The sequence below is a fragment of the Heliangelus exortis genome, chromosome 3 (genome assembly GCF_036169615.1).
Source record: "Heliangelus exortis chromosome 3, bHelExo1.hap1, whole genome shotgun sequence".
NCBI lineage: Eukaryota > Metazoa > Chordata > Aves > Apodiformes > Trochilidae > Heliangelus > Heliangelus exortis.
In genome coordinates this window covers 19,577,105-19,604,530 of record NC_092424.1, presented here as the reverse complement: position 1 = coordinate 19,604,530, position 27,426 = coordinate 19,577,105, and the positions used below count along the sequence as shown (strand labels likewise).

Below are 27,426 nucleotides of genomic sequence, written 5' to 3'. Positions count from 1 at the left end.
TTGTTTGCTCAATTTGAGTTTTGTTTTCTCTCAGCTCTTTCCTTTTTTCCTTTTCTCTTTTTCTCTATGAACCTGACCTGAAGAAACATAGAAGCAGTGTTTGCCAACCACAGCAGAAAATCTCTAAAAGCTCAGATGTGTATATTTGCTATGAATTGAACTTATAGCTCTTAACTAATACTGTGTGTTTAGCTTGTTTACTCACCAGGGTAGTTGAAGCATTTTCTGTGTATTTTTGACATTTCTTCCAGTGTGCTGCTTTGTTTATTGGTGAATTATTAATGATACTTGTGATTTATTACTGTCACTTCATTAGATTATGTGCAAATCGGTGACAAAGCACTATGTGGATCATGCCTTGTTAGTCATAAAAGCATTCAAGAATCCATGAAAATCAGTTAAGCTTGAATCTATTGAATGAAAGAGCATAGTGCTGTCTATTGATCAGAAGCCTTTAGATATATCATGAATAGTAGCACTTGAGACACTGTCAGATAGTGTTTTCCTTTGGATCTGATAAATTATACTCTTTTGTATTAGTGGTTCAAGATTTGACATAAACCACTCTTGTATTGGTGTTTCTTTGAGCTCTAGTGCTGTGGTGAACTTACATGGCCAAGGCAGATAAATGTCATTAGAAAACCTGATATTTTCTGTTTCAACACATATATAGCCATGGAGTTAATGCTGATCTCACTTTTATGTGTGGGAGATGATTGAGAGCCTGCAAAAAGTTTTCAAAATAGATCCTCAGCTTGTGTGCATGTGCATGATGTACACACTCTGTCTCTTATGTGAGTAACACAGATTTGCACTGTAGCTATCTAATTCATTGATACAGCAGTTATTCTGAATTTCTTGTTAAACAGGCAGTGTGTAAAAGTGCTAACTTGTTGACTTGAAGGGTACTTGGTTTCTGTTTGCAGTCAGAACCTGATTTCTTCCTGCTTTGCGGTTTGCACAGGTACTTGCACAAAACCAGAGCTAGGTTGTAAGTAAAAAATTACAACCTTTTATTGGATAAAGTTGCAGTCAGAGCTTGTGCTGCAGCAGACCCCAAGTGATCAGTGTCATCCTCTGAAGGATATTGCCAGTACTACCAATAGTCAAAAGCTTTGGAGGAACTTGTGTTCACTGGGATATTCCTCAGAAAGCTGCTCTCTCTCTCCTCCTCTCCTCTTCCTTTTAAGAAAAAATTAAATAATGAGAAGAATGAACCCAGTAGCTTATTTTACTAACAGGATTAGAGGCAATAAAATTCCAGGAGCTTTGCCTGGATGTTGATTTTCTAGTGCTGCCTTCAGTGTTTGCTCAGGTTGACTGTGTTGGATTCAGTTCCTCTCAAATGAGCCTGATAGTAGCCATTACTTCTTGGGACTGGCTTGGCAGTACAAGAGAACTGTGATAAAAGTTTGAACATCAGCAGTACCCTGGCACATCAAATAAGTAAAAGGTTCCCTCTAACTCAAGCTTAAGATTTCTTTTAGACGGTGCTTGTGGTTGCAGGCAAAATCCTGTCACGTTTAAATGTAACATTGAGGGCAAGAGTGGTGTTTGGTAAAATCTTTGACCCATTTTTTTCTGCCTTTCAAACACACAACTATTCAGTCCCCTACTCCTCTCAAGTACAACACTGTTACTAAGTCTGAGAGCTGAATTTAAAAAGATATGAAGATAATGAGAAATGCTGTAGTAAGCAGACTACAGAGTCCTGGGGACAAGGGAAATGAAGCAATTATGAGCCTCTACTTGAAGCCACTATTTCTCAGGCTCTCTGAAACATCTGTTTGGCAACTGACTCTGAAGACCCCAGTTGTATCAGTTCTTCCAGAAAAAAAAAAATCTCAGTAAGTTAACCACTGGTGACAATTTCAGCTCACAGATAAAAACTGTTTGCTAAGGTGTGTGTACTGTGCCTTGTCTGTTGGTTTAGCTGCTCATGTCAGGCCAGAAGGCCTGCAATTAATATTCTTACCTTCTCAGTCTTTTGATTTACTTCTGTATGAATTAACACAATTAGTTCCCATCTTAAGCTGGTTCGAAAGCTCTCTTGGCAACACTGTAACACAGTGACCACCTAAATAGTAAATGAAAACATAACTAAAAAGAGTCAAAGCTTAGCAACATCTGCAGTACATTAAGAAAGGTTTGGGAGCTCTAGCACATGACCCAAGCACCCAGCATCCTTGCAGAATGTCTTTTACTGCAGCCTGGTTTTGCTCTGGTCTTTCTCAGAGTTGCCTAAAGGGCAAGTAGTCTGCAATGACTGAATTAAGGGATCTGACAGAATGGATATGGAAGGGAGAAGTGATCACCATCTCAAATATCTATTTTCTATGTAAATTTTTAAATAAAACAAGTCTAGGTCATAATAAATGGTGGGGTTTTTTTATTTTACAAAGGCAACTATAATTAAGTTATAGAATTACTGAAGTCTGACTGAAAATTTCTAGCTACAAAATATTTTGAGGTTAAAGCAAATAATCTCTTGTGAGTGTGTAGCAATGTTGATTAAAAGCTTTCCCTGCCTGCTGTCATTATCAAAAAGCAAGCCAAATCTCAGTCTCTGCACTACAAATTTCATTCCATCATTTGAATGTAGAATCTCATATTCTGGTGAACAATACTAAATATTGTCAACACCCAGATGAGTCAAATAATGATCCCCTTAATAATGTTAAGATGAAAAATGAGAAATTCATAGTATGCCTTTCCATAGAAAACAGATAATCTGGGCTGAAAGTTCAATCAGAAAAGTGTTCTGTTAGTTTGCTTGCAATCTTCAAGGTGCTGTCCAGTTTTCTTTCTGCCTACCTCTGTAATAATATATCCTCACCTAGCCAGAAAAACCTCATCTCAGTGACCATTTCAGAGAAACCATGTGTATGCAGTCCCTCTCATTTATATGGGCCATATTGTTCTGTTTCTTCACATCCCATTTAAAGACTCAGTTCATCCGTGCTGGCCAGAGACTGTGAGGGGCAATAACAAGGGGTGGGCATTATTCTCTCCCTATTGAGTAAAATCCTACTCTGTGGCCTGTGCGGGAGGAAATAATACCAAAGGAAACCAAATGGGAAAAAAGAAAAAAAAAGAAAAAAAAAAAGGAGAGAAAAGAAACAAAGAGCTTCCCTTCTCTTTTTTTCCCCCCCAGTAAATTGTCTTTTTTATATCCTCCCTCAGTTTCCACACCCCAGGTCTTAAGGTATTCAGCTAGTGGTGTGCCTGTTGTTACCTGCTCTGTGTGACTTCGGCCTTAGAATGAAATTGAAACTCAAAAGGCTTTGTGAAGTTGGGACAGGGCTGCCACTGTTACCACTATTACAAGACCTAGCCGGTTGCTGGTACTTGGCTAATTATAAATAATAGCAATAATGACAAAAGAGATGACAGAATTGAACACAGCTCTATGCCTAGTATAGCATGGACAGTAAAAGATTCTAATGTAGCCACTTTTGTAGCTGTTAGGAGATCAGCAATAGCCAAGTAAATTTACTTTACTGTTTCACTCAGGGAAAAAGGATACACACAGACATATAGCTTAAAAAGATGATTTATTAGTCAGAGACCTGCAGTATAACCTGATGTGGCACAAAAGCAATATTTTCTATTAATACACTATTTTCAGCTTAGGGATAGCAAATACAAATGTGTTTTTTCTCTACTGAAGGACTGTTATTAAAGGAAAATACACTAGAAATTGGAGTAATGCTTCCTGAGAACCAGGATGATGCACTTCATATTTTGTAGGATATATCTTTTCTTAGTTCCTGGCTTGGGGATGGATAAAAGCCTGACAATCCTACCCTGGGGTTAGCCAAAACAAGGCTCTTCCAAATTGCTCTGTCCTCCTGTCCCTTTTACTGGTTGTGCTTCACACATGCTGCTTTTTATTCAGGGGTCTTTCTTGGGTCCCAGCTTTTCAGAAGGTGTGAAGATAATTCCTGGAGGGATTCTGCTAGACTGTCAGTGAATTAGCACTCTTCCTCTTCTTAGTAAAAACAACAATAATAATAATGGTTTTGGTTTTATTGTTTGGTTCCAATAATATTGCAAAGTGAAAGTAGAATCTTGATCCTAACCTTCACTTCCCCAGGACTAGACTAAAGAGAAGACTCTTACCATTGTTGCTGTGAAAATCTCTCAGCACCAGCTCAATTTGGTTAAGAAAAGAGGGTAAAAGAGTGAATAGGCTTGATTTCCTTAAGCAGTTTAGCACACTGCTGATCACAGAAGTTTTTTTTTAAAAAAGCTAACTAATATTCAAGTAGGTAACAAACCCGCCTTTGTGAAATGGGATTTTCTTTGTATAGTACCAAGAAATAGCTCCATCCATAAAACATTTGCATGAGACATGAGACTGTAAAGGATTTACTGAATCTTTGAATCCAGATCTTGCTATTGTGAGACTACATTAGTAAAAATGTATTAGTAATGTAATTTGTATATATTCTACATGAACCCATGAAATTTCATCTTAAAATTAGCATTACTCTTGTGCTCTGTTTCAGCATCCTGCTTTACTGAAGGTTAGATGCAACCATATCATTCAGTGTCTGTCACAGTGAACATTTAAAATGTTTTTCTAGGTTTTTGAACACAGAGAAAAACACAAGCACAAGGTAACCATGACACAAAGTAACTACTACATCCATTAGAAAAGATATTTCTATGTTGCCACTGGAAGAGGGGGTGCAATCTTCAGACACCCATGTCAGTATTTTGGGTAAAAGCATTTTTATCAAAAAGTAAAACTAGGAGTGAGCTTTGTTTGATAGATTTTTTTATTTTTTCAACTTGCAAGTTCCAAAAAGGAGTCTAAGTGAGTGCTATAATTTATTTTGTAAGACGACTGGAGGTTGTATATTACAAAACTAAACAAACTAACCAGAAAGCCCTGGGATTAAGCAGATGAAAAAACCCATTCCAGATGGAAAAGAGCTCAAGAGCCAGAGCTGCCCAGAGTCCAGAATGCTCTGTCAAATTTAGGTTATATTAGTATGGTCTTGAAACAGGGGTTTGGAAAAGGGGCAGAGTTAAGACAGCAGTTAAACTGTGTTTGACAGGCTAAATGGAATACATTTCCTAGCTCCAAATGGCTGCACAGTGCTCCTTTAATGGGTGTTTTGCTCAAAGCGTAATGAGAAGAGAAGTGAAGAAGGAAAATTATTTCATTTGTCCCCCTATAATCAATCACTTCCAGGAAAAGAAGTCTTTCATGATTTTCCAGCAGCACTAGAGGTTGTTATATATATTAGTTAGCTGCACAAATTGCCTTATGAAAGAAGAAATTAAAAGTTCTTAGAGAATCAAGTAAAATGCACAAGTAAATAAAGTAAAAGTAATCTGTAAATTTATAACTATTCTTAATCATTTTGCTGTCTTTACCTCCATGCATGGATTTTTTTTAATTGTCTCTAAACAGCTGATAGCCCTAAAGCATGAAAGCAATAGAAAGGATTGAAAAGCCTCAAAAGGGAACAGATTTTTTTTCATCTGGCAACATGTCCAGCCCAAGACCCATAAAGGCCTTTCCTGAAACATTAGGATTGCAAAAGCTTACCAAGTTTTGCCAGATTACTTGCTTCTGATGGAAATTCCCTAATGGAACTGGTGGTTTCTGGACAGTGATACAAGCAATTGCACAAGGTGGTGGTAGGCAAATAATTTAAAAGTACTCTGCACAACTATAACGTCCAAATATTCTGAATTTGGACACAATCTCTATTGTGTTACCTAGACACGAGAATATTAGCACTCAAATTTAAACAGCAGGAAAGCTGGAATCATATGGAAGCCAATCATGTTCCCATTGAATTCAACACTATAATGCCTGGAGACTGTCTTTGGTATACAGGGTGCATGACCAAATCCAGGATGGTAAGGATTCAAGATTCCTTGACTTTGTTCACTTTAAAAGGTGGAGAAATTGTCCTTTATTTTTATACCCGTGCTGAAGGGTTTGAAAGCCACTTTATTCAGGAAACAGAATGGATTCAGTGCTTCTACCTTTCCTAGGCTCTCCAGGGACTTGGACAGAGGAAAAAATAATTAGCCCAAACTGGTCTCATCAAGTCAAAAAAAAAAAAAAAAAAAAAAAAGAGATGGTCCATGAACCAGGTAAAAGCAGGAAGTTGGTGAGTGCACTCATTTTTAGCTTCCAGGAATCATTTGACATCCGGGAATTTCCTACAGGCAATAATGTGTCTAAATGCAAACTGATATTTAGCAAAGACTCTCTGGGAGGCCCCCTGCACAGATTAATATCGGGTAAATTTGTTATTGAAGGAGCAGTGAATGGAGCCTCAGCTGTGGTCCTGAACATGCCTACACAGTGCTCTCCCGTCTTGCAGACATCAGGAAAAGTCTTCTCATGTCACATTGTTCTCCTTTCAGTGCCACCTGAATCAGTCTGTTATCTTGGAAAAGCCTGGGTTCTTTAAAATAGTAAGTCAGGTCAGAAGCAGATAGCACTGAAGTGTAGGTTTAGGTATTATGTAGCTGCGTGTCAGTTTTACAGACTTAATCCGTCAGTTTTAACTGGGCTTTTTGATTTCACCTAAAGAAGAATGCAACCAAATTCTTCCAACCCCGTCTAATTCCCCTTTCTGCTTGCAGCCTCACTTTATGTTTCTTATAACAAAAAGGCTTTTAAAGTTGATAAATGGCTGCAAAGATTTTGCTTTTACTTTGTTGCTTTGCTGTTTATTTAACCAAGAGCAGTCCTTTTAGTCCTGACCTCAGCCTTGTCAAATAGACTGTGTTTGTCAAACTGCTCCTGCTCCCATTAACTCCTAGCTGTTTCGATTGTCACGTTTGATGAATGGCCCAAATCCTGCTAGCATCATTAAAAGCAGGGATACTGAGGGAAGTATTATGTTATACTGAGTCCAAATACACACCATAAATAGGAAAATGCCAAGAGAAGAAAATCTTTTATTACATAAAGGAAATTGCAAGTGGTTTAAAACTAATCTCTTTTAATGCCATCTTTCATACATGTAGGAGACAAGAAAAAGCCCCTCAGGTTGCATGGCTGGTATTATCTCTTTATGGTCAGAAGACATTACTAGCTTTAAACCCCTGTTTATACAGAACTCACGTGAGCATTTGGGTGTGCTTGGGGGAAGAGGCCAGTTTAGTGTGAATAACATCAACAGAACCCTTCCCACAGTGCTCTGACAGTCCAGAGGGTCCGTCCCTTCCTCAGTCAGAGCCTGCAGTTTCTGCAAGCCGTGCAGCACAATTATCACACATTATTTCCCCTTCCCAGACCAGGGGAAGGGCACAGTGCTGGGCATCCTGTACCTGCCCAGCGATGCCCTGGGCTCTGCCCTCCTGAGCAGCCATCACAGCTGAGGTTTGTTTCACCACCTGAGGGTAAAAGCTGCTGGAGTTCGGGCTTGCCAGGGTCTGGCAGAGCTCAGTTCTCTGGTTCCACTCAAGCTTGTGTCTCAGTTTATGTTGTCTGGTGCTCTTGTCTGCCCTTTGCCGTACTTACAGAACAGTTAAGTGCAAGCCAGAAGCAGTGTTCAGGATGGGTGCTGGGAAGTTGGGTAATGGCTTCAACAGACAAAAAAGAATTGTTTCTGTTTTGTTGGATTCTGTGGATTTGTTTTTTTTAACTGTTGAAGTCTGCCTAAGGACCAGATAACTAATGTTTGGATAATTTTTTACATTCTTGAGGCAGATAAAATTATTCAGCTCAGTATACAGATGCATTTAAATATCCAAAATTACACACTTCTAGGCTGGTGGCATTACTATGTTTATTAGGCTCAGGCAGAGTTGCTGGAAGGTTTTTTATTCTTTTGCTTTAAAAAAGACCCCAGTAACTCTAACTATATGTGCATATACATATAGGTTGGTTCTAGTATTCCTGAGTGTTACTCATCTGGAATTTTCATCATGAATAAGTACACTGTATTTTCTGTGGAGGCTGATACAAACCATTACAATGAGGACAGCAGGCAAACTGTTAAAACAATTTTGAAATGGCATTGGAAGGAGGCCCTCAGAGTTTATATTTTCCCAAGCTACAGCATCACAACATGGCTTTTTTCCTTACTAGAAGACAGAAAGGTTTTCTTGATCTCAGTCTTTTATAAAACACAGGGAAAGCAAAATAACTTGTGTCAGAAACTCTTATCAGCTGGAGTTTGCCTTCAGTGGGTGTAACTGCCTGGCTGCTTGAGTGCAAGCAGTGGCAGACACTGTCTTCTTGCTATCATAGCTAACTCAAACTCCAGTTTTTGCAATATCAGTTTGAGAAAGATGATGTAAGGTGTCAGTTACTGAGCTTGAGGCTTTGTTACCGCAAATTAATGATTTGTGCCAGGGCCAAAGCAGGAATATGAAGTTTTAATTAGGACCATTAATAGCTAATGGATTCTCTTAAGCTCTTTTTGCCTTTCTTAGAAGCTGTAAGCAGCAGAGTGCAGCCAGAGGTGGGCTGTGGCTTTCCAGAGGGTTATGGCTGCCAGGAAGGACAGGAGGGGAGGCACCAAGCTCCACAGAAGCCGTGCTCCTGCTGACTGTGCTGGATGATGCTCTCAGGCACATGGCTGATTCTGGGGGGGCTCTACACAGGGAGAGGGGTTGGACTTGATGATCTTGATGGGTTCCTTCCACCTCCATAATTCTGTGATTCAATGATTGATTCTGTGATTATGATTCCATGATTCTATGATTAATTCTATGATTCTATGATTGATTCTGTGATTCTACTCAAACCACCCAACCCCCTCACCCCATGTGCCCACACGGGGAATGATTGCATTTGTTCTTTGCTCCCAGGTGAAAAGGAACTTCTCTTTCTCTGGACTAGATCACCCAGGTTTGCATGTATTTAAATTGCAGTGATCTGGATGTCAACTATACAAACTTAACACTTTTCATCTAGACAAACAATGAAATTGTATTACTGTATGTAATCCTATATGTGTGTTTCTGTCCCAGGCTGTCTCAGGTAACTGATGTTTGTTGCCAAGGATCCTAAATATGTATTTGGTTTCCTAAATAGTTGTGGGTGTCTTTTTAATCAATGGAGCTCATCACAGGGTTTTTCTTACTTAGTGAATGATAATACTGTTAACGAGCAAAATACTTAGATTAGAAAAAGTGCTTTTCTCAACCTCAACCATATTCTTTTTTCTGCTTGTACCAGAATCAAATATTAATCAAAACAAAGTAGGATAGCTGCACTCATTCCCTGATGAGGCTTCCTGCATTTTTAATAACTTTTTATTGGTGCCACTGGATTTCTGTTAATCTCAAGAGCGCTGAAATATACAGAATATGGATTCATTTTATTAACCCTTTTTGAACTGGATCTGTAGGAACAAGCCCTGTACTTACTATTCCATTCTAAGGGGCAGGATTATAATCATCAGAGTAGAAGCATCTCAGAATTAAATATAAGTATGTAGTATAGACAGGTAGGTATCCATAAGACCAGCTTTTATGATAAGACAGAGGTCTGTGGGCTCACTTGGTCTCTAATGAAAAGACTCTTAACCTGGAAAAGTGGGACTGGGGATGTCAGTATCTGCACACTTTTTAAATCAGTGAAATGGAGAATCTGGCTCCGAGTCTACTGGAAAGGCATCAGCAAGGTTAAAGCAAAACCTAAGAAAAAGCTTGTTTGCTGTGCCCCCTTGTTCAGCATATAAATGACACATTCAAGAGTTTTGAAGAGAGTACTGCAGTCTTTTCCTGGAAAGCATCATTGGCAGAAAAATAATTTTCAGCAGAACTCAAGAACTGAGGGGAAAAAATGATATAAATCAGTTAACAAGTTGTCCCATGGGCAGCCAAACTAAAGAGGCCTCATTTCCTATGGATTTCTGTCTCTTCAGTCTCATTGTCTGCCCTCCAGCTCTCCACCACCACCAGCCCTCCCTGTCCTTGGGACTGTACACATGGCCAGGGCAGTGCTGCTGTGTACCTGCTCGTGGGCTGTCCTCACCTTGCACAGGATTTGTAGGAATTAGACAGCCTATGGCACTTCTGCCCTTCTGTAAAATGGAGTTAATACTGCAGGGAAAGAGCAAACAGATGATAGGCAAACATTCCTACACCATCATTATGTTGTAACCTTATTTCCCTCAAGAACTGTATATTTTTGTAAGTAGTTGGTATTTTTAGAGATTGGATATTTCACTTATTCCTAGAACCAAGGAAAAAGATGCACAGAAACAATCATAGAGAGGTGGCACCATAATGGCCATAGGGCCATTCCAGACTGCTGTATTCCACAAATATATATCCTAACTCTACTGCCTGTACCCCTTGGATTAGGCTGCACCCCACACACTGAGGAACCCTGAAGTGCAAAAGCCTTGTAGCAAACAAGGCTGCCTCCCTTGTAAAGTAGTCTCCAGGACTGCCACATTTGTGCCATCTGGACATGTTAACATTTGAAAGAGAATTTGAAATTGAAGGAAGGAATCCTACTTGACAAAACAAAAGCTGACACCAGTTTCTCCCTGGGAATGATGCTGGTGGTGTCAGTAGAATTGCAACATTTTGATTTATTCTGCATTTCTGAGCTGGGGAGTTCTCTTTAATAATATATGTCAGATTTCCTCTGTAATGATCTATGATTCCTCAGTGTTGGCAGCAGCATAGTTGGCAGAGCAAGGACACACTTTTCATTTTCTTTATCCTATTTTTTTGCTTGCTTGTCACTTCAGTTTGCCCACAAGTTTGCCTTGCACTGTTCCCCCCTCAAAACAACGTTAGGGCTTGGTGGTAAAAAAAGGTAAGATCAACATAGATAATAGTGAGGTTCTCTGTGTGTTGTCTTTTAAGAAAAACTTTGAAGAAATTTTGACATTTGAAATTTTCTAGCTTTTATCAACCAAAAAAAAAATTATATATTGCATTTTTATTCAAATAAATTATGCTAAAATTAGGGGGGAGGGGGGAGCTTGTTCAGTTTTGAAATTCATAAAGGTATGACTAAAACCAACTATTTTCTCTACATTAAAATATTACATACATTTTCCTCTGGGCTTACAGGCAATAATGTGTGTACCTCCTGTTCTCTTTTTTCTTGTGTGCTAGCATAAGAGCCCTACTTTTGTCAAAGGATGTGCCTATCTCTACTGTAATGTAGTTTCAACAAATTTACCTAATAAGTTACATGTGCAACTATTCCTTGCTTGTTAAAGATTTCCTGGTATAGGTCCTTTTGTTTTTCCCTTTCCAGTATATACATGCTACAAAGCTTGAAAACTTTGGAAAAGACTAGATCTAACTCGATCACTTATAAATAATTTTGAAATATTAATTGGTATCTGCATTTTGTTTTTCTCTCATTGTCATTTCTGAACAAAGAAAAATATTCTTAGCAGAGTCAAAAATGTTGGCATTGTCCCAGAGTGCCCAGAAGGCACCAGTAACTGGTACAAATTGTAAATTAAACTTTTAGTTGTATTGTGTGAACTCTGACTCTCACTGGAGTGAGTGAGGCTGGAATTCCCTCGTCTTTTATCTCTATGCCATAAGATATGGTGTTTGCTGCAGAAGTTCTGATTTTATTGTCTAACATTACTTTCTGCTTGTCTTTTTGCTTCTTGTCCCTCTAGTCCTGTGAATTTTCAGCCCATCCAGCTTCACTGAACGTGATACTGGGTGCAGTTTTCTTCTGAGGTTGCTGGTGCTTGCTGCTTTTGCTTGAGCATCCCAGAAGTTCAGAGGACTTACTTCAGAGGTGTAAGACCTGCTGGACTCACATAGTTTGTAACTTTAGAGGTGAATAATCATCTGCTTACAAGAGTATTCCAGTTGGCTTCTTTGCTGTTCTGTGTTCATGTTGTTTTGTTTCAGTGTTTCTAAACACTGTGTTATGGATCAGCTCCTACAAAGTATTTAGAAGCATCTTAGAAGATCTTCCATTCTAGACCTTTGTGAAGCTTTAGGATAGTTTTCCTGGGTTTCAGTATATGATCAGATCACTGGTTATTGTGAGTCCAAGTCTCTGACCCTCAAGAGATGCAGAGAAGGTAGCTGACTCAAAAAATCTTAAGAGTATCCACGTTGTTTTGGTCTCACCCATCAATGTCCTAAGGAGTTGGGAATCCCCCTGTCCGAGTTTTGCACTGAAGACATTAGATTCCAAATCATCACAAATGTGTGTTTTTCCCCAAACACAAACACCCTTCTGACCTCTCTAATTTTCTGATATAAACTAAGTCTCATTTCATGATAATCAGAGTCAAGTATCAGTTCCAGAAAGCCATCACTGTGCATTATAGGCACTTATACACATTAGAAAACAAAACAAAACAAGCAGTCTACCACTTTCCAGGATTAATGCTATGAAACATTTTATGGGTGGTCTGCAAGTGGACAGAATGTTGTACTAATGTGTGACTGCATGGCAATTAAGCTTAATTAAGGAAGGTTTTAAAAAAGACAGATGAAAGTAAATTGCAGGAATGAAAGCGACTGGGATTTTGGGGACCACACTGCTACACTAGTTCAATGAAATGTTGCTAAAAATGTCCCCTGTCTGTCACATTCTGATGCACATCCAACAGTTTGTCAAACCAAATGTTTTTCTCTGGAAGGAGGAGTCTCTTAGGAGTGCATCCTTCATCCGGTCTCTGCTCAACTCCCTGGTTTCTCCAGGAGACAGCTGCACTTCCAGAGTAGGGGCAGCAGATGACCCTTTACACATGGCCATCTGGTTTAGTTTAGCATTGCCTCTTTTCTACATGGAGTAGCAAAGGTAATGATGAATGTGGGTTTTCATTTTCATGTGTACACTGAGGGAGGTTTTTTTTTGCTATTTCATATTTTTAATGCTTTCTCAGATTTACAACTGAGCATTCCATATGGAACACCTGATTCTGGATCCAGTGACCCTCCCTGGTGAGAGGGCCCCCAGAAGCAGACCTGGAGCAGTTCCCAGGCTTCCACACTGAATAGTTTGAGGGCATCCCACCAAACAGGCTCTTTCACAGCAGAGGACTTTGGGGTTTCTCTGCTCAGAGACAGAGCTAGATGCCTATTTTCTGTCAAAAAAAAAAAAAGGTTAAAAAACCAGAATTTCACACAGTGAAATCTGCAACAAATTGCATTTTTCTAATCTGGACTAGATGGTTATTACTGTAGGCATTGTAGTAGGCTGTTTTTTATTGGATTTTATTAAATTATGGAAAATAATTAAGTGGAAAAGCAGGGGAAAAAAGTGACTCAGTCATCAGGCAGATTTTTTTTTTCTTTCAGCTTGGACAATGTCTGCTATTGCTTTCCACCAGGACACTGTGATGCTTTTTTTTTCTCTAATGAACCTGTATGTCTGAGATGGAGTACAGATTCTGTGGACATTTATTAAGAAAAACACTAGTTTCATATGAGCAGTTTTCAGACCAAGAGGGAATTCATATGTGGAAATCATATATAGGTATGGGGAAACACCTCATAAAAAGAATGACTACATGGTTAGCAACTGTAATTTATGTGCATTTTTTTTAATAAAAAAATGTGTGTTCAGACCAATCTTTTCTCTTTTTTATTGCAGCTCAGCAAGGTAGCCTCAAGTGCAGTTGTTTAACCTTCTGAATTTCTTTTTTTTTTTTTTTTTTTGCAGAAAGCAAGCTAAAGCCAGGACTTTGTGTATTCAGCTATGAAGTTTATTCATATTTGAAAGGTGTAGTAAGGACACCTTTCTTGACTGAAGGAAGCTGAAGGAAGTGTTCATAGAAGTATCACACATAAAGGACTGTGTTAAAAATGAAAACAAGGAGACAAGAGGATGCAAAATGTGAAAAAAACCTAGTTCTGGAATGTGATGGCTGAGCACAGGTAATCCAGATATACTTCCTTATGCCTAGACTCTGCATGTTAGATATATGTTTACATGCACAGATAGAGAGGCTGAAGATTATATGTGTGTCCATAAATGACAGTTTCCTACAGGTCGAGTTTTGTGGAAAACAACTGAATTAAAAATTGTATTCCTTGAAAGGTTTCTCTAACCAAGCCTCTAGATGGGATGTCCTATTTGTCACAAAGTGCCATTTGTGAAGAGAGATCCCCTTTAGCTGTTTAAACTTATGCAGATCCCCTCCTTGCCTCCACATCTGTTTCTGGAAAGTGAGGAATCAGCTGCAGAGCTGATGATACATGAGGTAATGAGGAACTCCAGGGTATGCCTGGGTCTCTGGTAACACAACACTTACAAGGGGAGCTGGCACAATCTCCTTAGCAGGGTTGTTACAAGTCCTCCATAGACTCACTCTTTAATGGAGATTATTAGATGTTGGTGGAAGCCTGATGCAGTTATGGAGCAGAAGGTGAGCAAGTTATTTCCCCACAAAAAGCCTAAACCCAGCATTTATTACTTCCTGTAAGGTCACAGAAACATCACTCATCCATCATTTTGATGAGAACCACTCTCTTTTCATCTTCTTCACCCTCCTGAAATGCTCTGCCCTACACCTCTTTTATACATGTTGTAAATGCTGCCTTCCTGTATGTTTCCCAAGATTTGCAGTATTACTGCTGGCACCTCCTGCAGCATCCAGACCTCTGGGAGTCCCTAGGACAGACTCTGAAGGGAATTCTCTGAGTCAAATAAGTTAGTCAGGGCAAAGGCTGGCATTCAGCTTTTGTTCAGATAATGTCAGGGAGAATTCACCTGGATTATACTGGCTACTTAACAGGAACATACAGGGCATCAGAATTTGACTTTCCAATAAATGAATACTTTCTAAAGTATATTTTCTTGCCAGAATGCTGCATTCTCATGAGTTGGAAGAGCCAGGGGAAAGCAAATTTTCACATCTCCCAGCTACCTGTGATAGCTGGAGCAATTCTCTCTACTTTCTCTCCCCATACCACAAGCCCTCACAAGGCTTTGAAGCCAGACAAATTGAGCGTATAGAATCACAGAACCATTTGGGTTGGAAGGGACCTCTAAAGGCCATCTAGTCCGACCTCCCTGCATATTAAGCAGGGACACCCTCAACTAGATCTGTTTTCTCAGAGCCTTCTCAAGCCTCACCTTGATTATCTCCAGGGATGAGACAATTCAACTACATCCCTGAGCAGCCTGTTCCATTTTTCCACTACCCTCATGGTAAAGAACTTTTTCCTAACATCCAATCTAATCTACTTTTCCCTAATTTAAAACCATTGCCCCTCATCCCATCACTACAGGACCTTGCAAGCAATCCATCTCCAGCCTTTCTGTCGGCCCCCTTCAGAGACTGGAAGGTTGCTACTAGTTCTTCCCTCAGCCTTCTTGTCTCCAGGCTGACCTGGAGAAAAAAGGGACCTGCCAAAAAAATAAACTAATAGAGCAAACAAGTCCATTATTCCCAGTTTTCTAGGAGGCACATTTCAGTCTGTATGTATTAGATTTCCTCAAGAGATGTTTAGCCCAGGTGAAAGAATTCAGGCTCACTGGTTTTCTTGGATTCCTTTCTAACCTTGCCTTGTTTCTTTTTTCCCCACCCCCTTCCCTCTTTCAGGCAGAAGTGCCCACAGCAACCCCCTGTTAGGGATCCAGGAGTAATCCTGCACCACAGAAATGAAGCAAACCTCTGCAACAGCTGCCCAAAGGCCGAGATCAGACGTTCCCAACACCCTGCCCTGCCAGAGGCAGGGGGAAACTCCAGTTTATGCTAATAAGGTGTGGAGGGTGACCAAAAATATTTTGTGAGTTTTCCGGCTTGAAAGGGTAATGAAGCTACCTCTGTCTCAGTATGTTGGCAACAGAGCAAGCTAAACAAGTGGGAAATGTGTTTCAAAGGAGAAGCATAGAGCACAAACTCCCTGGGTTTTGCACTTCCACCGGGGGCTGAGCTTTGCTTCTTTGCACCTTTTTTTTTTTTTTTCCAGGCTGGCTGCTTCCCTTTGCACAAGAAAAAAAAAAACAAAAAAACCCAGGGATGGATGGGGGTGGGCAAGCAGGCTGTTTCTGTGGATTAGCTTCAGGCAGCTCTTGCCAGACTGAAAGTTACCCTGGAAAGCATTTCTTAGTTTATACAGAAATAATGAATTGTTTAATATGAAAAGTAAACCCAGAAAGTTATTCCTGTAAATTTGGTTTCAAATCTACCTATTTATTATCTCTGAGCAAAAGAAACCTCCACACTGCTGAGAACACGGTCAGATTCTTTGGGCTCACTTCAAAAACCTCACTCTTTTTGTCATTCCTCTCTGACCTCCTCCCTGCTAGTCCCAAGATGAAAAGCAAGCCAAAGATCTGCTGAGAAATGGGCTGAGCCTGCTGACCTTTGCAAATCCAATTTCTTCAAAGCAAGAGCTAATCGACGTGTTCCCACGCTGTGTATTGCTGAAACACACGATGCAATTCAAGGAATGAATTCACCATGGTGCAATCTCATTTTGAATCCAGTTTTCTTGCTATGTGTCAGAGGGTGAAGGAGGCAGAGTGTGGTACAAGCTGTAAAAGGCAGTCACACACACATTTCACAAACCACATAAGTCTGCCGTCAAGCTATTTTGTACTTTGGAGGGGTTCTTTCCCTTAAAACTTAGAATAAAAAAAAAGCCACCTGCTTTTACCTTCCTCCCCCTCAATAACAGAGAGGCAAAGTGATTTAAAAGAAAAATTAAGCCACGAGGAGTTGGTACTGAATCGCCTCCAAATAGAAAAAAATAGCTATTAGGGTTTACTATCTAATGTGTAACCGAGGTGCCTGTCCAAAAAAATTTGTGTGTAAAGGAGAAATAGGTGAATGGGACAGTGATACAGGGAGAGCTTTAAATTTAAATTTCAGATTCTCTCACTTTGCATATCAGATTTGGGATGGGTGCTGTTCTGGTCTTACAGCAGTGAGAGCAGAGCAGGTCCCCTCTTTGAGAAGTTATGCAATCTCTGCCAGCTACCACAGGTGTGCGTGCAGGATCTGTGCAGGGAAATGTGTTGGCATTCCTACCCTAAATCCTATAATCTTATTTCAACAGGTGCCTGGAGATTGACCTCCTCCTTCTGTTTTCCAGAAGGAGCTTCTGTTTACTTTCCCGCCTGACCCCAGCCCTGGGCATCCTGATCCACCCAGTGTGAGCAAGCAGCAATGCACTGCACCCTGATTATGTGCCCTGAGAGGTGTGACTTGTGTGATGCTGCCACTTTTTTGTCTGGGGCAAAAAGGAATGAAGACAACTTTTGTTCCTCACCTAACTACTGCTGGGTGTATGTCATGAGTTGTGCATCTCAAGTCCTTTCATAAGCATGGAAGAGAGGAGTTATGTCATTCCCAGTGCTCCTCTCTTGGGAGGGCACCTCTGCAGAGGGGAATCCATGGCATTGCAGACAGCAGCCAAGCTGCTCCACATTTAGGATCTTGCCAGAGACTTCTCGAGGTACTGTGTTATCCAGCCACTTTGGTCATATGGTAGAGCCAGAGATATTGCAACTTAAACAAATAAATAATTTATTTATAGTCTTCATTGCACAAGTGGAATTCCGTGAAGGCTGATGTCATGGAGAATCAGGACCTTGGACTAATGAGCTAAACTGTGCCCTGGCTGTGTAAGCTGAAGACCTTCAGAGGAAGCCTTGGTGCTCCCATTTTCTAGTTGTGCTTAGCAAACCAAATGAAAATATATCATTGATTGCTGAATGAAGCAAGTCTTTTTAATTTAAATTTTATCTCTATAACCATGAATAGTAAATTTAATCCATTCATGCCTGGTTTGTAAAAGAGTTTGCTAACTACCCAGATCTGGAGAACTTTCTTTTCTCAACAAGTATTGCAGTAAGGGAATTGTTTGGTTTTTTTATTACTTTCTCAATATTTGTGTTGCTCTCTTTCCCAAGATGCAATTAGATTTCTCCAGTCTTCTGTATATCAAAGATTTTGGAGAAGAGATTCTATAAACTGGATAGGTAGCAGCTGTTATCAGATGGATTTACTGGTGGAAAGAGGAGAGGGATAATTTTTTTATGTGCTTCCTCCCACAGATGGCATCTTTCAATGTGGCACACACTGTTCCTGTCCTGTGTCAGGGAATATCTGCACAGAGAGAGCCCTTGTCCACAGGATTACACCTGCCTTTGGGTTTCACTGTTGTCTATAACTAACTTTTTCAAATTCCTTCATCATAGCTCTTTTACCTCATCTTCCAGTAGTTTATTAGAGAGAAAAGAATGAGAGAGCAGCTCTAATTTGGTTAGTTAGTATCACTGGTTTTGGTTTTGTTTGCTCCATTGCTGAATATCTGAGGATGCTTTAAGTTAGTTTTATTTCTGTAAAATAAAAAATTGTACTCTGGATTCCAGAAGAGTTGCACAGGACATAAGGAGTTTCAGCTTGAACAAACTGCAGTATCTCTGCAGCACCCTCACATTTAACATGGGTATTCCTCTTTAGTTCCTCATCTTGTAAAAATTCCTTGTGCTCCTCCTTTATATTACTTACTATTTAGGATAGAACTTGGAGTTGTAGTGTTGCAAAGTACTGACTGGTAGAGCAGATTGTGTTCATGTAGAATAACATGGTTTTTGCATAGTCCTATGCCAACAATAACTTGATTCTGTTCAGATAGCATTGAAGCAACTTACAGCTTTGACCAGATTCACAGAAAGTCTTCTCTTTCTTATTTTAGGTTTGACCTACTTGCTTTCATGTTTGTATGTTGTATTTTTAAGAAGCTACTCTCACATTCCTCAAGCTTCAGCAAAGGACAGCATTTGAAACATATATCATCTGCAAAAAATATGTCATATTAATATTCTAAGAATTAAATCTGATTTACAAATTTAAGAGAGGGACTGACATCTGCTCAGTTTAGCCTACCTCTTTCTGAGATAACCTAGACTGATACTTTTGATCCTTTCCTGCTCTACTCTGAGTGGCATCAGAATCCATTGGTATTGCAGGAGAAGAGACTCTGGCTTCACTCCCACCATGAACATCCTCAGACCTTTGCAGAAATGCTCAGATTCTCAGACTTTGAAACTTTTCTGCAAGATGGCAGAAGGTACCTCATCTGGGAGAGCACCACCAGATAGTCCATGTCGATGTCCACTGGGCTGCTGTCAGAAGAATGAATCCTGGATGGAGAAGGTCAGAACAGAAGCCATGTCCAAAAAAAACATCTCTAATGTAATTTTGGCTTGTGGGTTTTTTCATTAGTCTCTAGACCTTTATTATTTCAAACTTTTTTCTTCCCTCTCCTTCATTTGCTTCCTGACTACTGCTGCAAATATTTAAAGCAAAATACCCCCAAAAGAGAAGTGCTTTTAAAAGAGCTACTGAGCTTTTCTGCTAAGCCCAGAATATTTTTTGTTTTCTGCAGAACCACTGGAGAAATGAGAACAGCTCTACCATCTTCAAGATGAAAATCTCCATCTTTAGTGAGCATCTAGAGTGCAATAAAGATCAAACTTCAAAGCCAAAGGTAAAACTACAGAGGAGGCTCACAAGGTAGATGGGTGATTTGCTGCAGGAGCAGGGGAGTAAGGCTTTTCCATTGCTCCTCTTATAGTGGGAATTTGGCACTGTAAACACAGCAAAGAGGTTCTATCACAAAGAAGTCTGAAAAGGTGTCTTTATGTAAAACTGAAGGAGCTGGCAGGACTTAAATTTCAAGAAAAATGCTCTGATAATTGTTTTCCCTTTTGTTCATGTTGTCTGATTATAGTCCAGAACCAAAAACATTTCAGTAGTTTGCAAAGCTGGAAGTGAACCAGGTGATCAAAATACTCACTGAGGGATGGCAAGAAATGTCCTTTTCTTCTTTAGGATGTTGTTGCTTGCCAGCTTATTAAAACTTTGGTTTGACTTGAGGCAAGGTGGCTAATTGAGGAAGAGCCTCAATTTTTCTTTGAAGGAATCAAGTTTGCTGTGTAAAATTCATAGGAGTGAGGAGACAGATGCCTGGTTAATAGTGGAAGGCAGAGTGAAATCTAGATCTCAGTCCCTGTTGTACACATCACCCTTTTTGTCAGGACCCATGCAGGTGTCTGTGACCCCAAGAGTGTGCTCACACTGAAAGATTATTCCTGGCATTTGGGGCTCCCCAGGTCCCGTACTAACACACAGAGAATTAAGGACACTTAGCACTTGTATGTTGGTAAATGTTGGTGAAAGTCACAGCCTCTTAATGATGTGTTGAACCAGACAGTTTCTTGCACCCATAGGAGGTCTTGTTGGTAATCCTATGAAAACAGTAGAAAATTCAGGTATAGTATCTCACAGATTAATGTATCTTTTAAAGTGAGGTCTTTGAGCTTGCTTGTGCTCATGCTTGTACAGATAGTGTATGTCAAGTTAAAGCTATATGGTTTTTTTATTATAATTTTTTTTGCTTCACAAGCTGTTGGAACAGGAGCTAAGTTATCAGTGTGCTATTGATAGACCTTGCAATCATTATTCTTACTACTTCCTTATAATTTATTTGGAGCTCTGCAGTGATAGTAATAAAAATTTTTAACCCCCCACTTCAGCTTGATTGTTTGCCCCAAAGGAAAGATTATTCATGGTGACTTTAATATGTCTTAGCAGTGCTCTGAAGCAGTACAGAAACTGAGAAGTTCATTGCATAGAGCCAGTGGGGGTTTAAAACTCTGTGGCTCTGGAACTCCATTATGAACACATAACAGTATTTTTCCTCTCACAAAGTTGTATCTTCATAAAATCTGTTGAACTGCAACTTGCAGAAGAAGTCTTAAGTACAGGACAAATTAAAGTCGAGTAACCCTGAAAAGGCAAATTGATCTAACCAGAGCTGTATTACTTACAGGAAAGAGAACTGAGATTACTGATAGCTCACTGCACAGAAACAGCATTTACTATTATGGAAAAGTGTATACCATGGATTAACTCTGTCAGTTTTGCACTGGCCTGTTTCTCATTTTACATGGCCAAAGCTTTGATCCATGTTATAATGTAGGTACATACAATCCTGGGAAACTTGCTTCCCCAAGCTAAAGATGCAATAATTCAATCATAGGTACTTGGACATGTGTTTTTTCAACCCAATTTAATTATGTTTCATTGTTTACAGCCCATGGCTTTCTGTGGGTATTACATCCAGAGATAATTTGAGACAAGAACCTTGTTGTAGGCTTAGGTGGAACAAATGTGGGACTTTTGAAAGAAAATGGAAAATTGGTTAGTTGGCACAGTTTAGAACACTCATATTTGAACATCTTTGTGTTTTCTTACTCTGTTAAGGAATTTGTTCTTTTTATGAATTTCTGTCTGTAACGTTGCCGTTCCTGTGCCTGTGAATACATATATTGTCATGTTGTTTTCATGATAGCATTATAGTGATTAGTGACAGATTTTGAGCTCTGCTATATTCCTATAACATCTCAGAATTTCCAGGGACCTCAGAAGGGTTTTCCAGATGTATAGCACCAGCACAATTTTATCCCTTTATATTTTCATTCAGAGCCAATGCCCCTAACCTGGTTATCCACTCCAGTTCTTCAGTGCCGTCTTAACTGTTGCACTCACAATTTCTATGAATTCCAAATACCATCAAATGATGAGAAAGAGGTATAAAGCAAGCTTTTAAAGAAGGAAACAGCTGATAATTCTGACTGATTTCCAGATCTTCTGTATGATTAGTACTCTTTGGGAAAGTTCTGATTTGCAAAATATGGGTATTTTATCTTACTGTCTTCTTGCAGTATTGCCAGAATGCAGTATATTCAGAGACAACCCAAACACATGCTTCAGCAGCCCATGCATGCAGAGAAAGAGTGTAAAGCTGGTTTTCATTTTCTAGAAACAGATCCTAATTACAGTATACCTCCAACTGAATGGCTTTTTATTATTGGTTTGGTGGTTTTGATTTTGACTGGGTTCTTTGGTTTCATGTTTTTGAGGCATGTGTGTCATGTGCTCACAGCAAAAGTCCAAGTTTGAGAATTTTTATTCCAGTGAATTGAATGCTTTTGAAAGCTTTACTGGAAACCATTTTTCTCTGCCTGCTCAAAAATACCACACCTAAAACCCTTTCTGCATGATTTAGGAAAGATCCCTTACAAGATACTACATATTTTTCTGCCCTCACTCAGAACATTCTACTCTAGAAATGAAAAGATGGCCTGTTTAGTCTTAGGCTGACTTTCTAAAACTACGGTGGTTGGCATCTTCAGAAAAAGATGAGCCATTCATCAATGCCTGTTCTTTTCTTGAGCATTAATATATTTTTCTCCTTGCTATCTTTTAATCCTTTTTTTTGTTGTTTTTTTGCATCTAACTATATCTATAAAATTATAGATTAATGATAGATACAGATATAGTAATTTCTGGGGTTTTTGCAGTCCTTTATATTTTGCTCTCTTTCTTTCCCATGGCTTATTTTTTATTCATATTTTATCTTTGTGGCAGGAATGTAAGTACCAACTTACTCGTTTTCCAGATTATTTTTCAAACTAATGATATTTGAATGGCTAGGATATTTTTTTAAGTGTTTTTTGCTAAATCTCTGGTGGTCTACACTCTTCTTGTTTATTTGCATTTGGGCTCCTGTGACACTATTCTGGTAAGATCTGAGATTTCATTTCCAAGAACTAGACTAATTTGTGAAACTGGAGGTGGGTACTCAGTATGACTTCTCAGGTGATAAAATAGCACTCAGTGAAACAGCAAAGAGCACTGAAGAAAGGATTATTTTTCTCCAAGTGTTCAACCCAGGCAGAACCAGAAAGTTTAGAAATTGTGTGGAAAGTCATGCCCACCCAAGAACTGGTTACTGGTCAAGAGTTGCATATGGTTGAGGCAAGGTTCACATCCTGATGCAATGTCATCCTTAGGTGAAGAAGCTCATGTGAATTTGAGCATCTGATAAGCAGATGGTAACACAGTTCACTTGGTTTTAATCTTCTTAAACTCTGCATTTTATAAATAATAATTTTTTCTCCTGCCACAGTAATGCTCTGACAGTACTTCTTATAGAGCTTTAGAGCAACTAATTTTGTTCTTGTTTCTGTAGCCCTTTCTATGATTTCTTCTGAGGATATTGGCACATGTGAAGAACTCTCCATTTGTTGAACTCCAGGGTTATTTCAGTTTTGTATGCTTCAATCAATAATCAGCAATTACCTGGCTAAAGTGATATTTACTGGCAGAAGAACAGTACTTTATAAGTGCATCCAAAACTGAAAAGATGGTTCACAGAAACACTAAACTCTTGGGATATTTAGTAATGTCAGTTTGGGAGTTCCTTTACATGCTTGCATAGGGGGTGGATTACTTTGTGGAACAGGTTCAACTCTCAATCTTACTTAGGTAACTCCTGAGTGATTCTCCTGAGCACAGCTGACTCCACACTCCTCCTCTCTGTTAATTTGGCTACATCTGGAGTTGTTATGCATCCTAGACTGTAGTTTAATTGCAATTGGACCCCACCACCCAAGGTGGTATCTGTGCCTGCACAAAGATCACCAGGAAGAGACTGATTTTGGCCACTTGGATTGCATCCATTTCTCTCGCTTTCATTTAGAAAACCATTTTGAAAAAAAATATGTCAGATCCTCTCAGTTTTGATAGGGATGGTAACCTCATCAACAGCTTTCCTTTATTAATATTTTCTCAGTTAGAAAGTAATTCATGTTTAGTGCTTAGGAAATGTGTAATTCATGAGCTGTCTTGCTCACTGAACAAGCTTCAGGTTTTTTCCTTTCAGAATAGTTTCATATCATTGCCTCCCTAACTGGATGAAGGCAGTGGTGAATAATCACTCTTATAGTGTTTCTGAAATATCAAGGTTGTCTCCCCTTATGGCAGAGAATACCAAACCATCCAATGAGGAAGGAGGCCCTGTGAATAGCCTTGCTGAGTTCCTAATTGTTTGCTCTGGCAGTTCCCAGTGAAGCAGCTGGTTGTCTTTGGAAAGCTATGCTTGTTGTTTTGGGTTTGTACATCATGTGTCTTTAATTTTCAGCACTAGCCACAGGGATAAGTATCACAAATATCTGCTTGAAGGCCTTTTGCCCTTGGGAACCCAATATATACTTGGCAGCCTTTCTGACAGTGGGACTGAGGGAAGAATCAAAGTTGACTCATTGCATTATATCCCCTCAGGGAGGAGAAAGAATAAAAAGGGCAATTGCTGCTTCCTTCAGTTGCCTAAAGCAAGTCTGTTTTGGTTTGTGGGGAATAAACTAGTGCCATTTGCTAAAACAATCTGCCCCCTATATGAACAAAATATTCCATCCAGTACCATACAGCTAATTCTGGGGCTTTGCTTCCTTGCATCCCAGTATGGTGTTGGGTGGCGTTCAGGAATCTGTAACCCTACACATAACCAGAAATGGACTTTCACATCTTCCACTCATCTCCAACAGAACCCACTGTCATGTTCTTCAGCTTAACATAAAGTAAAGTAACATAAAGTAAACTCTAATGAAAATGAGTTTGCAGAGCACTGTGTATGCTCTCAGCTGGAGAGAGGATACAGTATGCTTTATTTATTGTGCTTAAGCTGTTAATGTGTTTTATCTCCTTTTGCATGATTAGGACCAACATAAATGAGCGTCACCCTGTGGCTTTCAGTGAAGGTATGTTTATTGCTCTGTCTGTGCATATAACTTCCCAAATTTTCCCCCCTTCATATGCCATGCTGAAGTGAAACAGTCATTAGTGTGTTGGTAATATCATAATACATAGGGGAAGCCTGAGCCCCAGCCTATGCATTAGCAAAAGATTAAGCAGGGTGCCAGATGAGTTCTGCTTCATTTAGAAATGTTGCTAGGCAGAGCTCCACCAAGTGATGCCAAGATATTTTCTTATCTTATTTTCTTATTTGCAACTGCCAGAAATAATTTTCCTTAATAGAAAAACTTGACGCATTTTGCACATTGCTCTCCCCTATGTAAATCTGGTTGGTTTATGATTTCCATTTTAAAACAGAATTCAACTCTTGTCTTTCTGAAAAGTATCATCCTTTAAGACAGCATTTCCGTTTTTCTGGGAAATTCATTCCTTTTATTTTATAGTCAGCTCAACTCAGCTCAAGAATCTTATGTAAGGTGATAATTATTAACTGAGAAACATAATTTTCTTTCTTAGATTTCAAATTCTGCTTTTTGTCCTGAAATTCAGTGCTTTTCCAGGGAGTGTGCTTTTGAGTTGCTGAGGTATTTGTTATACTACTTAAATACAAAAATGTATTTTAGCTGGGGAAGACTCTCTCAAAGGTGAACGAAAGTATTGGCTTAGCATGGATCTGAACTTTTTCTTTCAGAACACTGCACAGGCTTTTAGTGATACAGAGCCCATGGGAACCAGCTGTTGTCTTGTAGCTGAAAGTAATAGGACTCAAAATGCTTCTTATTATTCCTGATTTGAGAGGTAAGTTGGTATGGACTTTTAAACGTTAAATTTGGAAGATGCTTCTGTATTATATAATTGTATTATTTATGTATTTAGTCACTCTGTCCAACACACAGAATATGGCCTTGATCTGTAAGCAAGATCTTCTCTTTACAGTTGCAGGAGTGTACACCTGGACCTAACTGTACAATTAGCACTTTGTGACAGTGTTTGCTTTGTGACAAATTAAGTTACAAGTTCTTTAGGTTTTGTTAGTGTATGATTCTTCTAATGTCTAATGTCTACTTCCATAGTTTATTGGCACACAAGGACCAAAGCTCCTAAATCACTGTCATTTATTTCATACGGAAGAGCCAGACAGAGGTGTGTGGCACAAGGTAAAGTCCATTTTTTCCTGCTTTCTTACTCCTTCTTTTAGTTCTGCTCACACTGAGGTATGGAAACTGTCTTGCATAGTGTTACACAGACATAGGAATGCATTCTGTGCTTGAGAAAGGGCTAAATGAAGGAAAACAAAACAAGTGTGATGTTAAGAGCAAAGCACAGCAAAAAAGACTTTAGGAGGATTTATAAAAAGTTTAAATTGGTAAAACATGTATGTGGGTGGCTTAGAAAGAGAATAAAGCCTAATTACATTACTGAAGCCTCAACAGGACTCTGAACATAGTTCAGTTGTGCGTTGCAGTTTGCTTTAAAGAAATGTCAAGAATACCCACATCTTTAGAAAAGGGACTTTTTTGTAGTTTAGCATTAGTTTTACCAAACACATGAAGACTGCTTTTTGTTGGACCTTGCATCGTTGTGCTGTAGGGGACTGAGTGTATTACAGGAATGAATGAAAGCAAAACTCCCACCTTCTCCAGACTGGTCTCTGAGCTGGGCTGTGGACATTAGGCACAGCTGAAAGCTGGGGTTTGCTTTGCCATCCTGCACTAAAATGGGTGCTGGGGCACATCCTCTTCTCCAAACTGGGCTGGGAGCCAGTTCCCTGCCTCCCTGCCTTGGCTGAGACTGCCCCTGTGGGGGTCCCTGCCTGCTCACTAATACCAGGAAAAGGGTGTGTGGATGAGAGGGGATGGCTTTGTCCTCTCTCCCTTTGAAGTAGGGGACAGCAGAGAAAAGAGTTCCAGTCATAAATAAGTAGCCTTGCAGCTCCTGGAACAGCATTTCTAGTTGTTCTATATATAGTGTGGATAGCTTAGGTCTGATGCTGCCGTGCCATGAGAGACCCAGACACTGCTCTCTTCTCCCCCTTCCAACCCCTGCTTGCCTTTCTCCTTCCCTGGAGCTTCCTAGAGGTGACCCTGAAAGATCACCACAGTGAACAACCTAGGCTGCTCCTTTACAAAACTCTGTTGCTCCTGAGGCCAACAGAAGAAAAAACATCTGCAAGCTCCTTAGAGCTTTGCAAAACAACATGTTTTATTGAATGATCCTGCTTCTGAAGTCACCACAGCAGACCACATCTCCTCAGCATGACTGTGAGAACACAGTGGTGCTCACAGGGCAATACAGGGAGCAAACCTGGAGCTGCACTGGGCTTTTGGTCCCAGCTTGAATAGGCAGCCTTCCAATTAACTCTCTTCTTCCCATCCCCAAAGCCCAACGCTGCTGGGAATCAGTCCTGCTCCTTCTCCAGGCCGATCTTCTCCCCAAGATTTCCTTACATAAATGCTCAGGGGGCTCCATCAGGACAGGGGAACTCCTTCACTGGCAGATTAGTGTAACATTGTGGGTGGGAAAGTCACGTAAGGCAGCTATAATGGTGAAATTATGAAGACTGATGAGGATTTGAGCTGTTATCTTTCTCATAAATACACATTCTAACTTGCAGAAAAACCACAGTGTTGACTGAAAATATTGTGATCTTTAGGGAAAAAAGTGAGATGTTAGCCAGAAGTGTCATATGCCTTTACGTAGGGTTCACCTAAAAAAAAAAGAAACATCTGACCTTTTTTAAGATGGCTGCCAGCCAACATTTCAGCAATATTTCCTTTATGTTTCTGCTCACACAAAGTGATTTATGTCCTAGTACTCTCTAGCTGGTTCTCACATTGCGATAATGATTTTGATTGTTTGTTTATAGTTTTATCTGAATATTCCTGCCTACCATGTTCTATATCCTGAGCCAGGGCAAGTGTCATTTATA

At 39.6% G+C, this 27,426-nt stretch overlaps 3 long non-coding RNA genes across 7 annotated transcripts in view; all 3 read left to right on the top strand.

Moving 5' to 3' along the window:
- Positions 1–13,776, top strand: part of LOC139794231 (uncharacterized) — a 106,218-nt gene extending 92,442 nt beyond the window's left edge. For 3 of the 4 annotated variants that reach the window (XR_011725045.1, XR_011725044.1, XR_011725042.1), the window contains one exon: positions 13,601–13,776. This is a non-coding gene — a long non-coding RNA (uncharacterized lncRNA). Of the gene's footprint in view, positions 1–11,591; positions 11,758–13,600 lie in introns of all 4 variants that reach the window. The other variant, XR_011725043.1, reaches the window with a different exon arrangement.
- A 129-nt stretch (positions 13,777–13,905) lies between these two features.
- Positions 13,906–17,412, top strand: LOC139794230 (uncharacterized). 2 transcript variants are annotated; one of them, XR_011725041.1, is made up of 3 exons: positions 13,916–14,590; positions 15,490–15,646; positions 16,948–17,412. It is a non-coding gene; the product is annotated as an uncharacterized lncRNA (long non-coding RNA). The 2 variants fall into 2 exon arrangements; XR_011725040.1 differs by having other exon boundaries at positions 13,906–15,646.
- A 1,558-nt stretch (positions 17,413–18,970) lies between these two features.
- Positions 18,971–25,305, top strand: LOC139794229 (uncharacterized). Its single transcript, XR_011725039.1, has 3 exons — positions 18,971–19,386; positions 24,462–24,502; positions 25,189–25,305. It is a non-coding gene; the product is annotated as an uncharacterized lncRNA (long non-coding RNA).
- The last annotated feature ends 2,121 nt before the right edge of the window (positions 25,306–27,426 follow it).